This window comes from Callionymus lyra, chromosome 4 (genome assembly GCF_982586985.1).
Source record: "Callionymus lyra chromosome 4, fCalLyr1.hap1.1, whole genome shotgun sequence".
Taxonomy (NCBI): domain Eukaryota; kingdom Metazoa; phylum Chordata; class Actinopteri; order Syngnathiformes; family Callionymidae; genus Callionymus; species Callionymus lyra.
The window spans coordinates 23148255-23172955 of NC_141821.1; the positions used below are offsets into that span (position 1 = coordinate 23148255).

At 36.9% G+C, this 24701-nt stretch overlaps 1 protein-coding gene across 2 annotated transcripts in view; it reads right to left on the minus strand.

Moving 5' to 3' along the window:
• The window catches only part of LOC148082140 (cadherin-12-like), a 123890-nt gene extending 99745 nt beyond the window's left edge, over nucleotides 1-24145 (minus strand). Inside the window, exon 1 of one of the 2 annotated variants that reach the window (XM_087789251.1) lies at nucleotides 23971-24145. The gene's annotated coding sequence lies outside the window, so the exon portion shown is untranslated. Of the gene's footprint in view, nucleotides 1-6920; nucleotides 6978-23970 lie in introns of those variants that run through there. The other variant, XM_087789252.1, reaches the window with a different exon arrangement.
• Nucleotides 24146-24701: the final 556 nt, after the last annotated feature.

A 24701-nucleotide genomic window follows, 5' to 3' on the forward strand; every position in this document is an offset into this window, starting at 1 on the left:
GCTGAAATGCTTTTCACGGATGAAAGGGTGACACATAAAACCGGTTGTTTTTCCAAAAAGCTTTTTTGTGTCGGCAAATATTTCACACGGAGAAAACACCTTCAACCGGGTTCATTTTAGGGCACAACAGTTTAAAGTGTAGATTTTAGAAGGAGAATACACATTTTATATATATTTTTATTTATTTATTTCATATAAAACATATGCTTAGAGGCTATGTTATTATTTTGAGTTGTGTCATAACATATGAGCATATGTTCTACATTGAGTCTCCCCTGAATGACTAAATGAGAGTCCAAACACATAAAAGTCGTTTTGGATGCTTGTATCTGCAATTTTGTTCTGGATAGTAGGAACGTTGATGGTAAATGGAGAGCTTCGTCTTTTTGGCATAGTTTTCCATCACCACGACAGTCGTCAATAGAAGGACCTCATGACTGCACTGATCCACCTGTCAGTCACACACTCTATCTTTCTCTCATTCATGAACCCAAAGCTACTCAAACTCATCCAACTGGATACATCACACAACATCATACATGACAACCATAAAAATAAGGAAAAGTATAGATTACAATAAACAAAAGACGACATAATTATAAACATTTTTATTCAAAAGTCTAAAATAAGAAGTGAAGCCAATAAAAAGTAAAACAATAATTTTTGATCAGATCAAATTCACTTTAGTAAATACAACTTTTAATCACAATAATTTGGGAAATGATTACACCTAGGCGTTTATTATATTTTTATTTCAATCACAAATAATTAATACTATGCTGACTTTCACTCTCTATTAGTCAGGTTTCTACGGATTTAGGTAAATTAAACTGTTACTGTAAATTGTTAGTGGAGTGAATGTCCAACCAAACTGTTTTAACAAAATGCTGCAGACTGTTCTAACACAAATAGCTCAGAAATATCACATTTATATGTTCTCAAGAAGAACAATAAATGGTGGAGTTTAGCTGTCCTTGGATTCCCAGACCAAATAAAGATATCTGTCTAATTTAATCCATTTTATGAAATATTTACTAATACAAATAATGAAAGAATGTATTATTGTTAAACATGAACCTGTGTTGTAAAATACATAAAATATTTTATGTTTTTTTGTTCTACCACATTAACATTATCAGTGGATTGTTTTATTAGTTTGTTCTTACGATGAAATTAGATCCAACATTTTTTAAAAATGTGCTAGACTGTACTGGACTTAATTTATCTGATTCAATTCATTAAAATTCTCAAAAATATTTATTTTAACAAATTATTGTTATGTATTTATTAGTGAGGAAAATATCCCATTATCCCATTTTTTATTAATTATTTCAATATTAAATGCTGGTTGGGAGTGTAATTCGAAACAATCAGTTTTGGGTTAACTTGATTCAAAATATTAACAATATTACTTTGAACTACTACACTTGATTTACACAGTATAGTCTTTGGCCTCATACTTATTATATATTCACATAATACATTAAAAAGAAACTACAATGCAAATATATATTGCCGCATATATACATTGTAATCTTTTATAATGACTTCTTACCAACCTTCACACACTCAGTAGTTTCATCTTATCAAAGAATGCAAGACTTCAAAAAAAGGTCCCTTCATATCTGCTGTTTGTCTTCATCTCTATTGATAAGGAAATGTTCCTATAAATCCATAGTCAAAGTTAAAAAGTCAGAGGTAAAGGTAAAAAACACATAGAATAATATACTGAGTCGTCATTAATAGTCATATGCACGAGATAGATAAGCAAAATGAAAGGCTCAGTTATGGGAGAGTTTAGAAAGGTCAGTCCTGAAGAAGAACTTTAGTGGAAATACAAACAAAAAACGTTATTTTTTCATTTATTTAAATAGGGGTAAATTAAACCACATATTCAAATTTGAAGGTACAAATGAGAATTATTGGGTTGATGAGAAACAACGTATTAACATGATCAAATGAAGAGTCTCAGGAAAGCAAAATGAATTATAATTGTGACACTGTTAAGAGAGTTAAAGAGCTTCACTTTTCTGGTTTGCCTTTTTTTCTTCATTTCAATAGTGATGATCCAATAAGCCCAATAGTGAGACAACAGCGAGTCAGAGGTGTCATGGAAGACACTCAAGCTGAGTGTTTTCTCTGCACTTAATTAAAGTGACAGCGGCGAGCGTTGTCGAGTGTTGAACAAAAGCTTACTTTGCATTTTCACCTGATCTGATTCCATTTGTGCTTTTCAGGCGGCTGGCTCTAATGAATGGGTTCATTTGAAAAAAAAACTTGTTCATTTGGACATGATTCTTAAATTGAAACTGCTTATGAGAAGAGAGGGGCAGCACTTGAGGAAGGTAATACTGGTTTTCAGTATTTTGGTGACATTACAAAGTGTCAGTTCTGCCTCACTTACATCCATTGTACAAGGTTTAACTTCACTAGAAAAAGTTTAACTTTGAATTGTCAGTTAGTCTGCTGTATAATTTATTAAACTGAAGCTGACGTGATGCTGCCATAAGGGCAGGACCTTTAGTCTCAACTGAATGGATTTTCAGCAAAATGTTAAATAACAGGATATAAAAATCTCCAGGTGGAGAAGTTCAAGTATCTCTGGATCTTGCAGAATAAAGTGAGAAAGATGGAGAGTAAATTTAGGGAGATTTAGTTTAGTAGCGAGTTGGGCTGTGTATTGCCAAGAATCTGGCGATTTATAGCGATATTGTAAAAAACAAGATATTTTGTTTCTTTTAAAGAAACAACACTTTTTCTGGCTTTCACAACAAGCAAATACTTTCGCTTAAACTTATGTTAATAATGCACAATGTAGTGCAACAACCGTCTCAAACAACCTGGAGCAACATGCACTATCCAGTATCTGTCTTTAACTTTAAACTTTGTTTTAAAGCAAAAACAAGTCCAAATATTAGCTTTAAAAGCTGCTGGAGCCTCGTGTATCCTGTATTTTTCATTCATTTCTGCCATTTCACCAGCTTTGTTATTACTTTGGTAGTATATAATAAGTATATTAGTATATCATTTTATTGTATATATTTGTATTTTTTTTTATTTTTATCATTTGATCTACAAAAAAAACTAAACTTGTTCAATTTATTTTTGTGTCATCATTTATCGTCTGGTTTGTGGAATTAAAATTCAACGTTGACGTCAACAACACTAAGAACGTTTGTTATTGTTGACTTTCACGCGTCGACTGAAAGTTTCTCTTGTCTCTACAGAACAGCAAAGTCAACTGCTTTGTTTTGTTTTGTCTTTCTTGTTTCTTCGATCTTCTCATATTCTTTGTCGTGATGCGTCTTTAGATGTGTAATAAAGATAGTGGTGTTCAATCTTCTCCTCCTCCACACCTCCGCTCACATCTTCGCTGCTTCACCTGCGCCGGTGCATTTTTAGGTGTTTAAGTGAGACATTTTTCAGTCATTTGATCAAGTTTTAATGTGGATTTTACTGTATAACACTGTCAAACATACTCATTTTAAAACAACTTTCCGATTTAACAAACGTTGAGTAACTAACCTCCGTAAAACAAATGTACTCTCTCGAACAAGCTTTTCTACAACAACCACAATACAAAACAAGACCAGACAACCCTTTACTTTTGCCTGAGTGCTATAATTTCTATTTTGTATTTACTTGTTTTTACCTCAATGTTTATTTTCCTGTTCATTCGTGTTCAATTAGCACTTTAATTCCTGGTTCAGTGGATGGTCAAGGGTTATTTTTCCCTTAATTGTTTTTTTTTGTTTTTATTCTACTTGCTTGGTTGTCGGCTTGTGACTCTCACCTGCACTTTATTTCTGCCCAATGGAGACCGAACAGAACCGTAATTTTAGAATGACTCAGTTGAGGTATTCTGCCAAAGTTTTTCAAAAATTCACGATACATATATCTCAATCCTTTAGCCACTCGGCTTTCCATAATTCAAATTCAAAAACTTGAGCTCAAAAGTTTACCAGTCAGATAAAAATACTTGTGTTTGTGCTCTTATTTCAAATGGAAAGAAAATATCTGCTGTGGATTCTTCATTTGTATCCAAGCGGTGTTCCCATTATTTGCCTAGTGCTTCATCCAGACAGGTGGTAATAAAAGGTGGGCTCTCTCTACTGACATAAGTGTTTTAATCAAACAATTATTACACACGAGGCCAGAGGGATCGAGAATAATGAGAAAGCAATATCCTAGATTAGGACTTAGCCTTTTCAGTCAATCTCTCTCTCAGTGGGTCAATACCGGCTGATACGCGGGGACGGCCAGAGCAATTACTTAAGTGCAATTTTGAGAAGCATTAGCTTCTTTTTTTTCATACTGGCTCACAGTTTTCCGGATAAAGAGCATTTGCCTTTTTTAAAGATTCTGTCTGAAGCTATAGAGACTGATGAGGGCGATGATGGGGGTGAGCTTCGGAACAGTCTGTTCCCAAGATGACTCATGATTATTTTGCTAGTGGGAAACGACTGTAATATCTTAAACTGACAACATGAAGCTCAGAAAACCAAACGATTGACTAAGTATTTGTGGATCCAAAATGCTTCCAAAGTAAAACACTACATACAACCTCAGCGTTCCAAAGAGGGCTGACCGAATTATGTATGCCTGACCCGTCCGATGCCAGGGGTGTGAGACAGAATTACCTTCATGTCCGCCAGTTGTGTAAAATGGTTAAAAATTAAAGCCCAAGTTGCAGCGAAAGCCAATTTCCCTCATGTGAGATACATATCTCCTGAAACACACATTTCCATTAAAATTCTATCCCATGATGAATTTGTGTTTGTCAACAGGAATATATAATCTATGTCATGGAAATGTAATGTATGTATTTGGCATGTTTTCCAAATTCCATCCCAAGAAAATAATACCACCTGACTGACGGTGTGAGCGTCAACTATGAGTCTTAGCTCATACATCACATGCATCCAATTATTCTAGTTATACTTCTTCCCTCAAGAAACACATCAACTCACACATGAGTATATACCTCAGCTTTTATGTTCTGCTCTCTCAGAGAATTCAGGGTTTTAATGTATCCTCCAATAACTTGCATTACCTTAATTGACTAATACATCAAAGATAGTAAAGAACAGTTGTATCTTGTAATTGCTACATATTCATATGGGACCATATTTTAACTGTACCTGGATATTTGTCGTAAATGTTTTGGCGGTGTTGAGGTCCAAATATTTGGGGATCAAATCGGCTAGTGCCGCTCGCAGATTTCCCATCTCTAGTGTAAGCAGATTCCTGTTGTTCTTTCTGGGTCGGCCCACGCCAGAGCCAGTGATGAATGCTAACCAAGCACTTGCCTACATACCTCCTTAAGGTCAGGGTCCTGTTGACCCCTCTCCAGGCAGAATCAAAGTTCTTGAAATATTGTTTTCATAACTGTTTTACGACACACTTTATCTGGTCTCTCTGTTGGTGGAGACAAAGGACATAATCATGTTGACTTAATCAAGCGGTTGAGTGTGAATGACAGGTCGTACAAAAATATGTTTGTTTGAGAAGATACCCTTGACCACATGTGGCAGGGAATTAGTCTTTTGAATTGGGAACACCTCAGTGTTGTCCCAGAAGAATGAAAAGAAAATGTTTCTAGTCTGGACCCTTTTGTTCTGGCAGCTGCATAAGTGTTAGAGGTTGCACAGATACCTGTGCAACAAGTATGTTTTATTGTAAATTAAGTTAGTCAAAACTGTTATTTTTTAATGTTGTTTTTCTATGCTATTTTTATTTTGGGTATGAACTACTTTATGTTTTAGTCATTCAGGCTCTATTTGTTGTTTTTCAAAAACTTTTCTTTTCCACACCACCTGATGGTTCTCGAAACACACAGCTATGTTCAAACATGTTAATCCATTATAATACGATGTGTCATTAGAAGTTTAGACGTCCTGTAAGAGTAGTGGACTTGTTCATGAACAATTCATTATTTTTATCTCGTACTGTAAAATGTTTATGTACGTTACATAAGAACTGTTCATGTGATCATGCTAATGCTGCATCTCATCTCTTACAAAGGTATGTTTTTATAAGAGATGTTATATATTTTATTTACTCATTATTTAAAGAGCCTCTGTATTTATTTTGTTATGAATTTTATGTTATGTTTTTTTAACAATGAATTGTATATGTTGAGTTTTTGTTAAAATACTATACGATCACTTGTTGTTTTTATTTTCTTTCCCAAAAAGTAAAGAGTAAAAACTCACTAACCCGACTCTTGTGTGGAATCCATCATTTGATGAAGGATTCTAAAGAATAAGGCGTAACAGATATATAACATTGTGTGCCCTGCTGAGTAATATCTGAATCTCACACACAAATAAACTATATTGCCTGAGATAAATTATTCTCCGTCTATATCTATTTAAAAGCCTTTTCGCTGTGATAATAAATTGGCTAAGCTCCAAGAAAGTAAACTCATCCATTCACCTTTCAGATCTGGTCTTGCAGGGTTTAGAGCTGCTGAAAGGATTAGTGTGTATTTCAGATGGTTTGTAATATCTGTTTCTCTATTCGGCAACAAAATTAGCCCTTATAGTCCTGGGGGCAGATACTCCCTCACTCCTCTCTTTCTTCATTTGTAGCCCAGTTTCTCCTCGTGAGGCTGCATTGAAATATTGAACAGATGAAGTTGAACGCTGACAATGGCTTTAAAAAGGCTTATGAATAACCATTTTTCTCGCTGTACATTATTCAGACCCAGTTATCTCCGAGTTGGAAAAGGAGCTATTTCAGTTTATTTAAACTGGAGCAGTTTAACACACAGCTCTAAAATAAACACTATGGCAGAAGAAATAGCACATTGTGTTTTTTCAAAGCTAGAGTTTGTTTGGAGAAAAGTTCCTGAAGGATTTACTACTGATTGAGTACATGCATAAATATAATTAACAATATAAAAGTATAATTCTCACCTGTGATAAGGAAACCATATGAATAAGGGGCTGGTTTGGGGCGGATGAAAAAGAAGCAGTTCTGTGATGGCAAAACAACAAAAATCATTCCAATTTTCAACACATTGCAATACATTTCGTTTTAATCTGTGTATCAGCTGGAAAAGAACCAACATAATTAATTCAATTTAGAAACACAGCTTCAAAAGATTATAATTTACACAAACCAAAAAAATATAATTATGAAGATGGAAAGGCAAAAAAGAGAAAATCTGATCTAGCTCAAAACATTTTGCAGACCAGCTTCAATCAAAAATATTGGCTGTGTACGAGGCGCGCTGGAATGATTCAAGGATATAAGGATTTTCATTGTCATTTGTTTTCATATAAAAGGAGTGAAACTTCTTTAAAAACCCAGTAGAAGCCAAAACAAGTTTCACTTAAGGATGTGATATCATGACCCAGCAGCACCCTGAACATATGTCAATGTGTCAAATAAACATACACAACGATATAATTAATATTTAATACATAGAAAATCTGAATGAATATGTGATAATGTACCTATTATATTAGTTGCGTTTTCTTAAATGATCCACTTTCACTCACAGAAGGGGACTGAACCTGGAAATTGGGAAGATTTACTGGACAATATTCTTAATTTTCAGGTTGTGGAAAAGACAAACATACTGTAGTTGTTGGAGACGAACAATGAGATTAATTGATGCAGCGAAGGAAACCATGAACCAGAAATGTTCTTAGCTATGCTAGGAGAGACCAATTTCCCTGGTTTCTTTTGTCACTAGTACTTGGCTACTCTTAAAAACAACATGGAATTCCTAGTTTGGACCACAAACAAAGGATGATCTTCAGCTGGTCATGTCATTCCAGGAGTATAAAGCCAGACTCAACAAAGCGTTACCGCAGTAACCAGAGAGTCCAACATGAATGTGGTGACACCTGATATCTTGAAATCAACAGTATGAAGCATCTAATTTAAGGTCCCCAAAAAAAATATAACAACCCATGATGGATTTTGGTTATTCAAAAGGCTTTATTATTCATTGGCATCTTCCTAGCAACGGCTTACCACGACAAACCTGGAGTGATACAGTAACAAATCCTGAAAATAAATGACTTTAAGGAGTTCTGCCTCAAGGCCAGACTCGCACTCGGGGACAGCTGACAGTTATCACCTTGTCCAATTGAAAATTATCTTTCTTGTTGACACACTGCCGGGCAGATTTGATTTTTTTCTTCACCGACGCAGCCGGTGTTCAGCATCCGAGGTGTTCAGCTCGTCTGTCATCCAGCATACGTGGATGGTCACACCAGCTGTGCCTTTCACACCAACATGGCACACTGCCACAAACAACTCGGAGCTAAGCTGCTCATTTGCATCGTCAGGTTCAGTGTGAAGTCTCAAGATAGTTTGCTTTTTGTTTTTTCCCTTAATCAACCTTTACTGTTGTCACTTCACACCGTTGAATGTCGCCGCCTCAAAGCTTTTAACTACAGCCCCGTCAAGTTGTTTTCAAAACCTTACAATACTTTAACACACAACAATACTCCAGAGTCATGTAAATGAGGCTGTAACTTCAGTCCATTGACACGACTGGAAGACTTTAATCACGCTGACATTTTCAGCCACTTATCCTTCTCCCTTGTGAGCAAACTTTTGGAAAATGATGATGTCATAAGAACTGAATATTGCAATCAAAACTGTTGTTAAAATATGTTGTTGCTGACCCTCTTTGTAACAAAATAATGTGTTCATGAGAAGTTAAAATCTGTAGTGAAGTTGGAGGATTTCGATTGTTTTCCCAAAGTTATGCTAACAGTTGAGTGAGAGAGTTTTAAGTAGTTGGTTTAATATTGAAAAGTAAAACTAAAGCAGACAAAAAATCTCATTGATTCCTTAATCTCTCAGGAGCAAATCGATTATTGTCTGTTTTGTCCTGTGATGGACAGGTGACGCTCACGCATTGAAAATATTATTTGCTTTTCTGTTGTTAGTCTATCCCTTTCTGATTTCCATTTTTTTCTGCTTTCATTGTTTTAAACAATCAGTCAAGTACCAGAGAACCAGAGGGACTGAACCACACAGTTAAAATGGGGGTGTTTTGGTGGGTGGTGAGTGGCATGTTACAATTGGATGGGGGTGTTTTATGAGTGATATTTAATTTGTTGTTTATTCTCCACAGGAAGTGTTATGTTTTTTTATTTTCTATGGTGTGGTACGGCTTTTTGTTTATACATTTGTCAGTTGTGATTAAAAAAAAGATTATTTTTGTTTAATTCATTTATTATTATGAAATGGATTTGTCTTATTAGGCGGACCTCTAGCTGTCACCATGCAACCCATGAAAACGCCAACAATAATAAATATCACATTATTGATCAGCTTATTCAAGTTTGATAAAAGTCGGAAACTAACATAATTTACTTTCTTTTAAAACGAAGCTGGGGTTCAAAGACAAAAGATGGGGGCAGTCCAGTGTCAAAATTGTCTTGTGAACATCTCATTGAAATAAAGCCTGGTGGACAATTTTTTTTATGAAATGAATGAAGAAAATAGTTTTTGATTTGATGAAGATAGTAAAGAAAGACAAACGGGATTTTTTTTATTTGTATTAAAAACTCTCTATGGCCTCATCTGTCGACTCCATCGCCGACTATCCTGTCACAGAACCCCTAGTCTAGTGTCTCATACATGTCTATGGACAATGTAAATGTTGGCCAATGCAGTTTGAACTTCCTTATCACTCAATTTTAATAATCAGCAGAGTCTAGTTCAGTTGATCAATTTTGTCCATTCATCTCTTAGTCCAAACACACAGTGAACTGCACACAGGGTTGACATTGAGGTGGATAAAATTCACGTGAAAAACACTTTTCGCAGCATCAGATCAGCAGCCGGATGAACGGTGCCGTGGTGTTCGTGGCCAGACTTGACATGAAGAGTCGGCTGCTGGAGGAGGGGATTTCGTGATTAGCGAACGCCCGCTGGATCATGGGTGAAGGACTCAAGCGGAGTTGACCGAGGTGGAGCTGTGGACAGGCCGATGACAGCGGCGAGCGTAGAGAAAGAGAAACGTGATGTAAGAAGCGCGACGAGCGAGGAGAAGGAGACAGGTGAGACACAGAAGGCGGTGAAAAGGAAAGGGGGCGAGACTGATTAGGAGAGGAAAAAAAAGTGAACCAAGGGGGTTAGAGACAGCTAAGGGAGACAGAAATAGGGGGTGAGATGGAAGGAGGGGTTGTGAGACAGGTGAGTGAGACAGGAAAAAGGGGGTGAGAGACAGGTGACTCAGACAAGAAGAGGGGGGGAGCGACAGGAAGTGAGTATTATTGATGAGACAAAAACAAAAACAAAGTTAACAATTGAACAAACGGAGGTAGAGAGTGAAGCAACAAAGGCATAGGCAGCTGAGAGCGAGGAGAAGATGGAGCGGGAGCATTCATGAAAATGAAAAGGAGCAGCAAAAATAAAAATGAGCAAACCAACAGAAATAATCTTGTTAAGTTGAATAAGAAAGCAGTAGTGGAAAGTGCAGACTTGTCTGACGCGTCACTACCACAGCCAGTCGAGAAAAGAAAATATAAAGTCCAACCACGTTTAAAGTGATACTTCACCCGTTCCGGAGACGGTACACAGTCTAGTGTCTACACTGCAAGAGTATTTCCTGTCTGTGTCTTCTTTAAACTTCTGCTACAAACAAGCCTAAAATATAGACTTGTTTGAGTTTTCCCGTAAAAATTCATCTTGCCATGGTTTCAACACAAGATTAACATTACAGACGAGCAGTATGGAGGTATATGGATGTTTTTTTTGAGGAAAATGAAAGAGAAGTAGAGTGAGGTCCAGTCTCTACATTAAAATAGATACATTTTTGCTTATAACTCAAAATGAAACGGATTACTCTGAAAATAATTTAAACCCTTAGTCGATAACAGGGTCCCGAGTAAATTTGGTGAACTCACCCTTTAAGATTGTTTAAACAAAAACAAACAATAAATAAAGAAATTGATACAAAAAGTTAGAACTCAAATAGATAAATAATGTCTGGCAATTTTATTTGGCTTTTAACTAATTTAGATTTTTTTTTTCTACTTACTTTTTAATATGGAGGGTTTTAAAGAGGGACGTTTAAACACAAACGGGCCAGAGAAGTAAGAAAGAGGTGTTATTGGACACAATTATTCCATCGATAAAAGAAAAACAAATATATTCATTAGATTACCAATACTGTTTTATGCATTTTTTCTTTTTCCTAGAAAATTTAAGTAACAAAAAATTCACCTTTTTTCAAAATGTTACTAATGATCACACACATTAAACTATGAAACAAAGAAAATTAACAACACTATAAAAAAAACTTTTACAAAAAACTCTAACAAACAATACGCAACTTAACGTGTTAAATAAAATAAATGGCTTGTAAAATAAAACAAGTGCAGACCAACGATGTAAACTTCACAAGAGTGATTGATTCTGTCTTATCGACTGACAGTCAGAAAATGTATGTGTTTTATGTGTGTCAGTTTTCTCATTAAAGTAAAGTGTTCAGTTACAGTGTTTTACATTTAGTTCTACAATATCATAGGTTCCTGAATGCATTATAGCAATCCTACTGACATTGAATGCATCGTTGATGTCAAAGAGGAGCAAAGAAAGTTAACAGAAGTGTTTCTTTCAGACTTTACCCCATTCACACATTCACTGTTAATTTATTTTGAAATACTATTAACATATAATTCTATCTAGCTATCATCATGTGTGAATAACAGTTTATGAGCCAATTAGAACCTTTATAAAGTTCTACCCCGTCTGAAATCTTAGTGAACAAAACAAGACACAATAATAGTAAGTAAGTAAGTGAGTAAGTAATAATGGTCTTCGTTCCATCCTCCAGCCAAATGTAATCAAATCCGCTTTGTTTACACAAAGATTCCCTTGCTTAGGTGGAACGTCCAGGATTGATGACGCGCATTGACAATCCTTAATCGCTGCAGAGTGGGTGAAGTTAGAATTAAAGTAAAAATAACTTTTTTTATCTACATAAAAAATGATTGAAAACCTTTAATCACTTGATATCTCCAGTCATCAAAACGACAACATAGAAAAACACGTTATTCTCACTGTGAAAGTGAAACTTTTTTATCGTCTGATTAAATGCCAGAAAGAGAAGATATTCTTAATCGTATCCTGATATTCCCATTTTTTCTTTCATCCTAACAGATTACCCTGCATTCTCTGAAAAAAAAAAACACACAAAACTTATGTGTGTTCAATCTTGGCAAACAAATAACTCCTCCACTGCCTTCTTCGCAGCTAAACACAATACATTAGGTTTAAGCTAGCTCCCTCCTTCCCGGCTCCAACAACCCCAACAATACTTTGTGTCCTATTCATCACTGATGCACGGCGGGAGAAGTGCGATGGCACTGACCTTGAGGAAGTAGCTCATAAGACAACTCACCCAGGCTTAGATCTGGGTTCTGTCAAGATGATTTCTTATTCTATTTAAAAGAAGGAGTGCGATGCTTTATCACTCCCAGGGTTCATGGTTTATATACGGAGCGAGACCCACCTGAAAGTGTTGCAGTCGCACGCGAGCCGAGGTTTCACGGGAAGGTGTATGGCGTGACTGTATCAGAAGGAAACAAACTGTCGGAGGGTTTAGTAGCGGCTGAAAAGAGACGTGAGTCACTCGACTCCTTACTCAGATTTGACCTTACAACACCGAAGCATTGCCTTGTACCTTTTGTACGTTTCTCGATATGTAATGGCGATGTTGTTGCTCCATGTAGTTGCCCTCAGAAGCCTTCAAATGGCCCGGGCCACACGCTGACACTAAAAATACAAGCGATTTTTTAAAATGTCGTACAAATAGTTTGAATCAAAATTTTCAAGTTTAAATTGAGATTGGATAAGAGCCTTGAACCGAAAGTCCTTTTCTCTGTGGTCATGGCAACAAAACTTCACTCTGCCATGTCATAACTTAAATAGACTTTTCTGCTAAATTCCTCTCTTTCCCTATCGCGTGGAGGCTTGTTCCTTACACGGCTACGTTATGATGTAATTTGCAAGAAAGCCAGAGACTTATACTGCGTAAAAGTAGGAATATTAATCCAGTGACGTGTCATGGGTTGCATTGAATGGCTGAGCAGGTGCAAAGAAAAACAAACACTTTAGGGTGGACAGAGCGCTCTTACAAGATTTGATGAGGGATGTTTCACTCCTTTGGACAAAATTTGCATGTCCAAAAGTATTCATACCCATCTCAAATACCAATAGAAAAGTCTTTATTGGCCATTAAAGCAATAAAACGCATCCTATAATAACAGCTTTTTGCATGTCGCCACTGGTATTTTTCCCCCATTCATCTTTGCTCCTTTATTTTAACCGTGGTTGTCTCCGAACCAACTGCAAAGAGTTGCTGTTTTCCACCTGCTGAGTTGATTAAAAGTGCTGTTCTCAATTAATCTGGGTAATTAGAAGCTTGGAAACAGCTTGGACTGTTTAGAATGGTATTGAACTTGGATTTAAATCTCCAATACTGTGGAAGTACTGAGGAAATAATCTCTTAGAGGGAGAAAGGTGAACTAATTCTAAATTTGCAAGGTACATCTACTGCTACAACGAACACGTCGGCTCAGAAAGCTCAGAACTCTGGTGACTGTGGAACATGTCCTAGAACCACAGACAAAGATGCCCCCAATTAAGTAAGTGAGTAAATAATATATTATTTTGTAGAGTGCTTTTCCAGGCCAGGGTCACAAAGCGCTTCAGCAATCAAAACAAAACTCAATACCTTACTTAAAAGATCAAATTAAGACATTATTAGAGCAATAAGAGATGTCAAGGGCGACCAGAAACAGGGTATTGAATACCCACAACAACATTTCCGGTGAACATTGCCTCTGCAAATCCCTGGACCATCATAGATCTTTGAAGAAAAAGAGTGTTGACTTAGAATCCCACTCCAGTAGAAAGAATGCTCAGAGGAACAGTAAGACGCATACATGTGAACTTTTCGACCGAGGAAATGATAGTGAGGGAGGTACGGAAGAAGAAGGGAATTCAGATGGAAAGCTTAACTACTGTATATATCGACCACAATTGCGACGTGGAAGTTGTCAAAACATGCCGTGAATACACAGAATTAAGAGACTTTCAATTGTGTTATTCTTATTGTTTAATATCGATCCTGAATGTGGATTCCAAAATGTTTAATTCACAAAAATCCCAAATAGGAGGGAACATTTATCTCCCAGAATTGATCGCGGAGGATCAGACTCGCTTTATTAAAGGTAGACTAAGCCAAGATATTATTAGATGTTCTCTTCACATAATAGACCAAATCAATAAAAACAATCTGAATGCATCCTTCGTTAGCTTAGATGTAAAAAAAAATCATTTTATCGTGTTGGCTAGACTTGTTTGTTTTCGACTTCAATAAACAAAAAAACATTTTCTTGAGTATAGAAACTCCACAACTAGAATTAAGATAAATGGGCATCTTACTGAAAGATTTCCACTTGCATCCCACTGTCTCAGTCGCTCCTCTTGCTCTTTCAATAGAGCAAGTATCACAAACAATAAGGGAAAGCACAGAATAAAAAATAATTATGTAAGAAAAACACACCATAGCCTTATTTGCCCATAACATTATTGTCTATCTTTAAACCCCTGACTCAAATTCTGGATGTTTATTTAGTTATGACACTTGATAAATAAAATAATCACAACGGTCTGGCAGAATGTTCACAAACTGTGAAGTGAATCTAAACTGTTGTATTGAAATTATTAAGGAGATTCACTTCACCGAATGGAAGATATGGCAACTTTATTTTCTAAGGATGAAATCTGGGACCAAATGGAATTACTATATGCAAAAATATTTTAACCTATAAAGTTTGTTGTACCACCGGCAAACTTTGGTTTTGTTTTGTTTTTCATATTTCTTTGGTATGTAGTTGTTCTGCTTTTTTTCATTTTGTTATTAATTGTCGTCACAGCTTCAGGACTGACTGAAAATGTTACTTCTCGTTAACAAAAAGACAAAAATGCTGACTCAGCACATTTTAAACATTATAGAAAAATAAGATCTGTATAGAATTCATTTGCTAAAATGGTTAAATAAATGTCACTAAATAAAACCGTCTGACTTTTTCTGGATGAATAAACTGAAGTCTATAACTAGTCAGAGAAGACCCGCGAGGCTTTGTGCTCTCCATTACACATGGGACGCCCCCTTGATAGATCCACGACAGATTTGACGCCGACGGCACCACGAGAGCGGAGCTCAAGAGAAACACTGGAGGCCATGCGCAGGCTTCCGAGGGAGTCTTTTCATAACACCGCCGTGTGTGGTTTGAACATCAAATGAGCACTTTAGAAACCCAAGCACAGCTTAACAACAGCAAGCCTGCCCACCTCGACCGGACTACATAACCGTAAACAAAACCTCTCTGGTCTAGAGGCCGAGTCTGAAAAGATTTTCTGTCACACAGGTGAATGACTATTAGTTTACTGACCCCTGAGTGAGGAGCAGGAGAGTGTAACAATTTCTTAACAATGGTGCACAGCTGAACCCATAATATAAATAGCAATATTATACTGCACGCTGGTTGAATTGATCCCCCTCCAATTTCAAAGCCTTTTAAATATAATGACTTCAAGGAATCGATGGTTTTCATGTGTCGACTTTCACTTTGCTCGTTGCGGAATGGAAAGCACTGATCCATTATGTAGCATTAGATGTGTTTTGCAGATGATAAAATACCCCTTATTTAATTCCTAATAAGTATCAAGCATCTGCTTTTTATGGGGTTTTGCAAAGCTCACTCGGACGAAGTTTTACATTTGTGTTATTTAAGATTTTTCGCAGTTATTAATCATTGCCTGCTTAAGGTAGAAATACTCTCCATTTACCATCTCTTTTGCTTTATAGACTGTTATTGACTTTCGTCTGTCAATTTCTCAGGGTAGATTTTTTTCTCTAGGTTCAACCTCTATCGATCAATTTTTTCTGCTCATCTGAGGTCGAAGGATACGATAAAGGATCAAATGAATCTAAGCGTTCCCCAGAATTGTGTTTTGTCTTACTTCTCTTCATTTGTTTTTCTACACACCTACACCTAGCTGCATTTTTATATCTCTATTTTTAATAGTAATTTTGTTTTTGTTTCTTTTCCAATGTTGTAAAACACTTTTAATACTACATAATAAAACGTATATAACAGTATTTAAATTCAGTAAATAAAAAACCAACACCCTCCATTTACTGTCATAAAAAAGGATAAATATAAATGTGAGGGCTATTGCTAGGCAAACGGTAACCTCCACCACCAACCTCGTTTTGCCGGCCAACACAAGAATGAAATGGCTGATGGAGCAGTAGGGAGACGGACCCAGAGCTCTGACAAATGAACAGAGACAAATCTATATAAATAATTGCTGCAAGAGGTGAGGGGAAGTCGCCCATCACTCAGGACACAAGTGTGCACAATATCTGCCTGAGATTGAGACTCATTTATCACTGTCTGACTTTTTGCAGGACTCTTTCTAAGGATGGTCTGCCCTGCATTCGCTCAGAGTGAAATAGCTTCTGCAGAAGCCAAACTGGAAAATGTGTCTATTTCATTTCATTTTTTTATTTTTTTATTCTATCTTCATGTCTACATATCTGAAGGACAGTAATGTATATTAAGACATAGAAAGCAATTGTTTTTATTCAGCTTATTTATGACACTAGAGACGTGTCATTTCTGTCTCTTCTATTAAAAAGTTAGTATCCATGTTTGTATATATTTTTTAATCTATATTCCATATTTTACGTGAATTCAAAGCTACTTTCTGATTTATCAAACTAGTCTACGTGAACCTCGCTCAGCGCAGGAACGCCTCATTTAGAGCCAAAGGTAGGCGCAACTAGTCTCTGGAATTTGGTGAGTTGATTGAAAAGTCAGAGATAAAGAGAATCTGAAGACTGGGAGTAATTTCCAGTGTTGATTAAATTCATCAGGAGCCCGTTGGCGAACTATTAACATCCGATCGGCGGCGTATGAGGATTAACAATGGCTGTGGCAGGGTTGACGGTAAAAGGCTTCTCGTCTTTCCATAAATAACAGCAGATCAAACAGCCGCAGTGAAAGCGAAGAGATGATGACAGCTGAGTGGACGAGCACTTTAATTTGCCCACAGACACTGAGTCGCCCAACATTAAATTTACATGATACCTTTATGTAGAGTGAGAAAAGTATGTGTCGGCTACTCCAGCAGGCACCAGAAGTCTGAAGGCTTACTCCAGGTTGAGAGACTGTCGGCGAAGATGAGGATGGTTGACGGATATAACGTTGCAGATTAATCAGGCTTCCACCGCGGTTTTTCCAAATTACATTTGCATGAAACCCTAGATTCAATAAGGGCCACATAAGAGTTTTGCACAATTGATCTATGTTTGGTACTTAATCAATCTATGTTAATATTTTTTCCAAAAAAATAAATAATAATGTAAAATAAAATAAAGTCTAACACTTTTCTTGTATTAATTTTTCTTTGTGTTTATATAAGTGTGATGTTACAATGCTTTCATCATTATATTAAATATAAGTAATAGGCGCTTTATAAATATTGCTTACTTACTTACTGTATTACCAACACTGTTCCAAACAAAATAAAAAAGAAAGGTAAGGTAAAGAGTATTGTTAATTGCAGTATGGCAGTCACAAACTGAAGTTTTACTTTACAACGTTTCAATGTCAATATAAATATTTATCTACAATACACGACAATTCAAGTCAAACCCTTGTGGGAGCCAATGACTTAAGCAGTTTGATCAGATAAATTTGCTCTTGACGGTAGTTGGATAACTGAAAAAAACATAACACATGACAGAAAGTGTTAAAATTATGTTTGCCATCTAAAGTGAAGTACATTGTTCTCTGTGTTATCTTGACCTTTTATGTATATATTTTTTTAGTATTTTTTTTTATTGTTTATGTACTTTGTGACCCTGGTTTAGAAAATTGATCTATAAATATAAATTACTTACTTACTTACTTACTTATTACTTTGGTGTATCATGAAGTCATATGTGAGCTATTTGTACCGTAAACCATACACAACCATACACAACAATTTAAACAATTTCCCAAAGGAGACCTCCTGAGGGATCAATAAAGTTTTACCTTACCTTACCTTACCTTAACTATATTCTGGATGTAATTGGGCTTTTTCAGATTTCTTAAAGAATGCAAATGCGGCACTTTGAAATCATGCAGTGGGAGCGCTGATGTAAACCAAGACAAAAAACACATACGACCCTGGCAGATGTCATTTCATATCACTCGAGGGTTCCATATATTCAGTGTTCCACATATTTCAGTCATGAATCATCCAAATAAGCAGCTGCTGCTGTTAAACGAGGGCAAAGTTTCCTCTCTGATCCTGTGTTTCTCTGCAAATCAGATCCTCCCTGATATGCTCTCAGATTGTCTATAATCCCGTTCCACCGCACAAGAATGGCTTTCACCCACTAATGACATTGCTCATATGAGCAGTGTGCAAACAAAAGTATTAATCTCTGGCCAGCACTTGAGCCGGCAGATCCGGATGATGCCAACGCACAACGGGAAACTGGAGCATTAGAGTTCCATCACGGCTGAAGTTTGGCAATCAAATCCCAATAAAGAGGACGGAATTGTGGTGGAGGATATCATTAAGGGACCAGCGTGGTTTTAGTTTGGATGTCGTTAGACTGAACAGTCTTAACCCTGATTTGAATAAAGGGCAACTAATGTGAAAACCCAACTCTCTTGAAATACTCACATTGAAATGATAGATGGATGTATGCATGGATGTATGGATTGGTGGGTGGCTGGGTGGATGATGGATGGATGGATGGATATTTTTTTTACTTCTGTCAAACACCTCATTGATAGATGGATGGATGAATAGATGGATGGATGGGTGGGTGGATGGATGGATGGATGGATGCATGGATGGATGGATGGATGGATGATGGCTGGATGGATGGATGGATGGATGATGGCTGGATGGATGGATGGATGGATGGATGGATGGATGGATGGATGGATGGATGGATGGATGGATGGATGGATGGATGGATGGATGGATGGATATTTCTTTTACTTCTGTCAAACACCTCATTGATAGATGGATGGATGAATAGATGGATGGATGGGTGGGTGGGTGGATGGATGGATGGATGGATGGATGGATGGATGGATGGATGGATGGATGGATGGATGGATGGATGGATGGATGGATGGATGGATGGATGGATGGATGGATGGATGATGGATGGATGGATCTTTTTACTTCCGTCAAACACTTCATGGATGGATGGATACAGCAAGTTCCCTAAATCAAGAAATGCAAACAAAGTGCAAGGGATGACAAAGTGCATGTATAAAGAACAAGGATCAAAGGAAATTATGCAAATAAAAAAGGATGGAAAAGGAAAAAGGATACAAAGATTAACATTGAAAAGAAAACAAAAGAAATTCAAAATCATACACCGATGGTATTGTATTGTATTCTAGAACTCTAAACTACTTTTCCATTTTCACAGATTTCTCCTTAATTCAGGTTTTTATTTGAGGGTTAAAAATGTAATTAAATAAACTTAAATTACATTTTTATACCTCAATACGTTTATTTAATTAAGGATTTTGCACAGGTCTGAGTTAGCTTGTGTTAAAATTGGTAAGTGGGAGGTTGGTTGGTTGGGTGGATGGATAAACAAATCAGTCATGAGAAGTATTCTAATGTGATAGGGCAACTAATGTGAAACCGAAACTCTCCTGACTCACATGTTTCAAATGTTGAAGTCTTCCTCTCCAAGATGCTGTAAGTCGCTCATCATGACCATGTTTTGAAGTCTTCCTTTATTAAGCTCTTCCCCTGAAATCACAACCTGCTACATTTTTTAATCACTTGGAAATGGAGACTTCCCAAATCGATGACGCTGTGTGACAAACCCTGACGCTTCACCAATCACAGCAGAGTGAGCTTGGTGTGGGTAAACAAGATTCAGACTACTCGTTTGAATTATTGTTTCATTTGCCCTTGTTCACTTGTTCTAAGCCAGTGGTTGTTAACCTGGGTTCGATCGAACCCTAGGGGTTCGGTGAGTCGGTCTCAGGGGTTCGGCAGAGCCTCCGCCGCAGAGGTCCGGACACACCCGAATTATCGTATAAATTCGTGAAGACACACCGCGCTTCGCCATCACTGGCTGCAGATGATCATGCTACAACACTGTTTGGCCAATCCGTGCTGCGGTGAATTTAGTGATCAGTAGTCAAAGTCCTGTCGTGGTAGTACGTCGTTTGATTTCTTTGTTAATATTTTAATCCATACTAACTATGTTGGGGAAAAAAAAGAAAGTGGTCGGACGAATATGTACAACATGGATTCACATGTATACGGAATGTGATGGGAGTGAGCAGTGATGGGAGTCATATCTGCATGATTTTCAACTCCAAGTTGAGCAACTCTAGTCTCGCACCAGCAAAACTAAAGGAACACTTCTTGAAGCTGCAAGGAGACTACAGAAAACATATATATACAGAAACATATCATATAAATATCTATGTCTTGAATTTAAAAAAAAATCATATTTTATTTTTCACCAAAGAGGGGTTCGGTGAATGCACATATGAAACTGGTGGGGTTCGGTACCTCCAACAAGGTTAAGAACCACTGTTCTAAGCCCTGGCTATGACGTGACACGGAGGACACTTGGAGAGTGGAGGGGAAGTGAACGAGGGGGATTGGAATAGTACGATGAAACTCACCTTCCCTCGTTCTCTCACACCCCAGAATATCATGGACGTTCACATGTTGATGGAGAATCGTATATTCCGTGATTCAAATAAAAAAGCAATATATAAACAAAAGTAAATATAATAAAAGATAAACAGCTAATTAAAATATGAATAACCATATTTTCTGTTGTCTTTTTTTGTTGTTGTTGCTTTCTATTTAATACAATAAGGTTGACAGAATGACAAAACATAACATGTAGAAAGATAGTTCAGTTCAATGACATCTGTCGGTCATAACGGGTCACAAAAAAAAAAAGGTCTTTAGAGACGTATGACGATTTCAAGTAATGTGGAATTATTCTAGTGTATCTTCATTTCACAAAACACGTAGGTTGATTTGATAATGTATTTCTTCTTCTTTGGTCAGACAATTGCGGTCCTTTACTGCCACCGCATGGACGGGGATTACTCTGAGGGGCGGGGCTGAGGGTAAGCGAGGAAGGGCTAACAAATCAAGTATTAAAACGCAAAAAAACTAAGGTTTTTTTTATTGGGCGGTGCTTATGCACATTTTCTAATGTAAATATTTCAATTAAGAGAGAGTCCCTTGTCTCGAAAAGCGCTATATAAATAAATATTACTTACTTACTTACTTACTTAACAAACAAATACTGATGAGTACAATAGAGGTCCAAGGTAATTTAGGCGAGACTCAAATCTTCACATTAGTTGCCCTTTAACCATAGTTTCAAACTTTTCTTTGCGTCTTTCCTACCATGTTTTTTTAAGTTTCTTTATCTATCCAAACTACCTGAGGCAAGACGCATGGGTCAGATCACCAGTCCACAATGACACACTTGGATAGAGATCTCAAATTCACACCTAAGGGTACTTTAGTCTACTCATTGGAAAACATACAGGGCCTGGAGGAAATCCGGGCAAGCAAACAGATGATAAACAAACACACAAAGGAAATTCAATCATTGCCCATAGATGCCTTAAGCTAGACTGCAGCGCTGGAATTGGCACTTGTATTTTAGTCACATGTGTGCACTGCCACTGGCTCGTACCACACAAATAGCTCTTTAGTTGAAGATATTAAACAGACACTTGATTAAATAAGTCAATAAAGATACATGAACAGAATTTTGATGCGAAACAAAATATGTCAAGAGCGGTGCCAAATTGTTATTGTCTTACATACAGTGTTTCAAAATCAATTAAATTAAAAGCAGCAGTACTCCAAAATGCTTCAAATAAAAAATAGCCAATCCTAGTTGCAAAAATCTGAGTGCAACAATATCACAATCTTTGCTTAACAGGTTTACCAAACTACAGCTGCTTCCCTAAACATAATACAAAAGTATTTTTTTTAAATAGGCCTGAAATCAAAGTTGAAATTTATCTTCACACAAAACGGACGTTGTTTGAATTAAACAATGTTTGCTTTAAATAAAATGTTATTCTTGTTATATAATTGTATTTAATAATTTACATATTACATTTTTCATTAGTTTTTTTTTATATTTTTATTAAAAATGTGAATGTAGTTGAATTTGTTTAGGTTGAATAATTTAATTCAATAATATTTATATATGTATCACAAACATCACACGTGGAGTTTCTATTCCAAATTCATAAAAAAAATAAGCATTGCCACACATTTACACACACCTATGCACACACACACACAAATATGACCTGCAACATATAGCAGCAAAGCTCATCATTTCACTCTTTCAGGTACATGTACAGTATGTTTTGTTTCCTATCTGAGAAGATATACGTCTGGAAACACAACACAACATGTTTTTGAATTGCCTCAACTGTGCCTTTAAAATAGTTCCATCCCCTCCTAATCTATTCTAAATATAATTAACCGCAGAGCAAGCTCGCGCTCCCACCAGAGGTTTGATCTGGTCAGACGTAATTATTAAAGAAAAGGGTTGGAGGCCACTTTCGCATTTGTGCGTCGATGAATAAGAAAATATATGAATATTTTCCCTCGGGTGGCTATTGTGTACTCAGGTTTATTTATTTCAAATTTAAGTGGGTGGAAGACAGAAGAAATGTAAATGAGGAAAAAGTTAATAGTAAGAATGATTGATCTTCCAGAGTAATGAAAGGGGAGAAGGAGAGTTAAAGGGAAGTGAGTGAAGATGACTGCTGTACACTAGAGTGTGAAGAAGGAAAAAGATTAAGACAGGTGTAGGTGGTGGATTTGCTGCGGCAACCCGTGATGAGAGATGACCACAGGGAGCATCAGTATCCTAATGGCTACATATAAAAAAAATATATATTGGTTATGACTATTTTATTTCATGGAAAACTCTTCAATGAGAATATTATTATTGACAAAAGCAGAGCATATTTACCCTTATCTAAACACCAGACTGCCACTGTGGAGGTTTGTCTGCTCTTGTTTCTATAATGCACCTCAAAGCTTTCTTAAAATAATTCCCACAATCATTTGTTATTATGTAAACACTGAAGGTGCTAAATCCATATGTGCCTTTAAAAGAACAGTCACACAAAAATTGAGGAACAAAATATACAAATTATTTAATTAAAAAATGTATATTAATATCAGTTGGTGTGGAGAATAAGGTTACATTTGGGATTTTTTTTGTTATGGACAAAGACAGAGTTTCTTATATAGCTTTTTGATAAATTACACTTTTTTTTTCATTAAGCAAAGAAAAGTCAGAACTGAAACATAAAAGGTTGTTCAAATTTTTACTAACAAATAAATAAATTGCTGTGATGTAATAAAAAGTAAAGTAGAAAAATAAACCCAGTAAAAATAAATAAATAAAATCACTAAAACACTTGTAATAATGTTTGTACTATAAAGGCGGGAAAGTCATCATTGCAGTGTAAACGGAAACATTTCTAATAGCAACTACAGTCAAATGTTTTATGAAAACACTCTCATGGCATCCTTCAGATCCTTCCTCGGGTCAAATATATTAGATCACATGCAACAGAATTTACTTAAAATTCATCCAAACTGCCTCTCTCACAACATCGCCCCCCAAAAAAACCTGTCCAAGCTAAATGAAAATGTTTTGGAAAAAACACAACCGTTACAGATTCCCCAAATGTTTTTCTCGATCAAGGACGCGCCACCTCGGATCCACATCTCATCCTGCCTCACCAGCTGGTGCCAAGACTCGCGGGTTAAAGCTCTGTGGAGCGACGCCAAACAACCGGTCCATTCTGAGAACGGTGCGAGCAAAAGGTGAGCAGCTTAAAGAGGAGACGCACTTACCCTCAGCGTGACACTATGGATACAGCCAGTTTAATCCAAATGAATCAAACTCTCCTCGGATCGGATGGGACTCTCTCCTGCAGCCTTTTACACCACCTTTAATGCTCTCGCTCTTCCTCTCATCTCCTCCGAGGGGAAAAAAAAAGAAGGGATGGAGAATGAATGGTGCCAAAGTGTGGTGTGCACAACGACGCCTGAACGAGAGCGAAGTGAGAGAAAGAAGCTTGTGTGTGTGCATTCATCAGAGAAAGAGAGAGAGAGTGAGAGAGTGGAAGTGTGTGAGGAGAGCGAGGGATGGAGGGAGGGCTGATGAGCGCGACTAGCACAGCGACAGTCGTGATTGCATTAGCGCACGGCGGCAGCACTCCCTCTTCTCCCAACAACCCTACCCCGTGCACGAAGGATCTTCATCAGGCAGATTACAACCCCAGCCCCTCCTCACCTCCACTCCCACCAATCCTGATGACACACGGACCCGTCAGTGGTCATCTGGGAGTTGCTTTGATTGAAAAATAGAGGAACCCTATCCCTCTTTTCTTACTTTCCCCCAGCATTGAGTCTCAAATATTGATCAACTTGATGTTTTCCACAGACAAAAACATGGTTTCTTGAATAGCTTTTTTTCAGATAAACTCTTCCAGGTATCAATACCTTTCAAACTAGTTCTTTTCAGCAAAAAAAAAACACAACATTTTCCCAAGTTTAGAGGTTTTTTTCAGTTGAAGGAAACA